Here is a 2,660-nt window from a genome sequence, read left to right on the forward strand (position 1 = left end):
GGTGATAGTCATCAGATCAGACCAAGAGGAGGCAAGAAAATGCTACGAAAACAGCCTGAAGACGAAGAGAGGCGTTTTCATGGTGTACGAACGTTCGCCGAGCGCGGACGCAACGATGATCGAGGCGACGCCCGCTGGGCAGACCCTCGAAGAGGCCATAGCAGAAAGGGCGACGCCCGAAGCAGATGTGCCAATGAAGGAAGCACACGTGGAGGAGGCGGCGCCCGTAGAAGAAGCGGCGCCCGCCGATGATGATAATAGGGAGCAACCCGCGACCAACATCCTAGAAAGGGAGATCGGCGGCAAAGCTTTCAAGTTAGGAAGCTCGCTAAATCCAGAAGAACGGGAAGGGGTGGCGGAAGTGATTTCGCGCCACCTGGATGCCTTCGCGTGGTCCGCCTCGGACATGCCGGGCATCGACCCCGATTTTCTGTGCCACCACCTCAGCATGGACGCCACGGTTCGCCCCGTGCGTCAGAGAAGGAGGAAATTCAATGAGGAGCGACAACAGGTGGTGAAAGACGAAACGCAGAAGCTGCTGAGTGCTGGCCACATTAGGGAGATTCAGTACCCTGAGTGGCTCGTCAATGTCGTTTTGGTGAAGAAAGCAAACGGGAAATGGAGAATGTGCGTTGACTTCACGGACCTGAATAAGGCGTGCCCAAAGGATTCCTACCCGCTGCCCAGCATTGACGCCCTAGTGGACAGCGCGTCTGGCAGCAAAGTGTTAAGCTTCCTGGACGCCTTCTCAGGTTATAACCAAATCAAGATGCACCCCAGGGACGAGAGCAAAACTGCGTTCATGACTGAAACATGCAGTTATTGCTATGAGGTGATGCCTTTCGGACTCAAAAATGCGGGCGCCACGTACCAGAGGTTAATGGATAAGGTCCTGGCGCCAATGCTCGGGAGGAATGTATACGCCTACGTGGACGACATGGTGGTGGCGTCGCAGAACAGGATGCAGCACATGGCAGACTTGGAGGAATTGTTCAACACAATATCCAAATACCGCCTCAAGTTGAACCCCGAGAAGTGTGTTTTTGGGGTAGAGGCCGGTAAATTCTTGGGTTTTCTGCTCACCGAGAGGGGTATAGAGGCGAACCCCGACAAATGTGCGGCCATTATTGCCATGCGGAGTCCAACGTCGGTAAAGGAGGTTCAACAGTTGACAGGGCGGATGGCGGCGCTCTCGAGGTTTGTTTCCGCTGGAGGAGAAAAGGGGCACCCGTACTTCCAGTGCCTCAAGAGAAACAGTCGCTTTGCATGGACTGAGGAATGCGAAGCGGCTTTCGTTAAACTGAAGGAGTACCTGGCAACGCCTCCGGTTCTCTGCAAACCGGTAACGGGCGTGCCCCTCCGTTTATATTTTACTGTAACAGATAGGGCCATCAGTTCTGTGTTGGTACAAGAGCAGGACCAGAGTCAGAAGCCCATCTACTTTGTAAGCAAAGCCTTACAGGGAGCCGAGACAAGGTACCAGGCGCTGGAGAAGGCGGCGCTGGCGGTAGTGTTCTCGGCTAGGAGGCTCCGTCATTACTTTCACAGTTTCACGGTGGTGGTAATGACCAACCTCCCCATACAGAAGGTGTTGCAGAAGCCCGATGTGGCAGGAAGAATGGTACGCTGGGCTGTGGAACTGTCGGAATTCGACATACAGTATGAGCCTAGAGGATCCATTAAGGGGCAGGTGTACGCGGATTTTGTAGCAGAACTTTCGCCCGGAGGTGAGCAAGAAGTGGAAGCGGGTTCACAGTGGCTGCTCTCGGTTGATGGTTCCTCAAACCAGCAAGGGAGTGGTGCGGGAATAGTGCTGGAAGGACCCGACGGCATACTAATCGAGCAGGCCTTGCGTTTTGCCTTCAAGGCAAGTAACAACCAAGCAGAATACGAAGCCTTGATTGCAGGAATGCTCTTGGCCAAGGAGATGGGCGCACAGAACCTCCTGGTGAAGAGCGACTCCCAGTTGGTCACGGGGCAGGTGTCGGGTGGGTTCCAGGCGAAGGACCCACAGATGGCAGCGTATCTCAAATACGTCCAGTTGTTGAGAGGGGCGTTCAACGCTCTTGAGTTGATACACGTCCCGAGGGAGCAGAATGCCAGAGCTGACCTGCTCGCAAAGCTGGCCAGCTCAGGCAAGGGGGGTAGACAGAGGACAGTGATCCAGGAGACCCTCAAAGCTCCGCGTCGATTCGTGGAAGACAACAGGGTGGATGTCCTCCAGATTTATGCATCAAGGGGAAGGCCGAGGAGTCATTCCTCATTAACCCAAGATACGCAGAGGGCGCCCCGCATCAGTATATACGCGGGTGTGTCTGAGGAAGAGCAGATGCAAGTTTGTGTCCTGTCCACGGGAGACACCTGGATGACGCCCTATAAACGATACCTGGCGGATGGGGCCCTTCCAATGGACCCTGAAGAGGGTAAGAAAATCAAAAGGAACGCCGTAAGATATACCTTGGTGGATGGGGTGTTGTTCAGGCACGGCTTCACTCACCCTATCCTAACATGCATCAGTGGCGATGAGTGCACCAGGATAATGGCGGAGCTACACGAAGGCATCTGCGGAAGCCATGTAGGAGGAAGATCCTTAGCCTCCAAGGTAATACGCACAGGTTTCTTCTGGCCAACAGTGAAAGAGGATTGCGCACGGCACGCCC

Source organism: Phaseolus vulgaris, chromosome 7 (genome assembly GCF_000499845.2).
Source record: "Phaseolus vulgaris cultivar G19833 chromosome 7, P. vulgaris v2.0, whole genome shotgun sequence".
Classification (NCBI taxonomy): domain Eukaryota; kingdom Viridiplantae; phylum Streptophyta; class Magnoliopsida; order Fabales; family Fabaceae; genus Phaseolus; species Phaseolus vulgaris.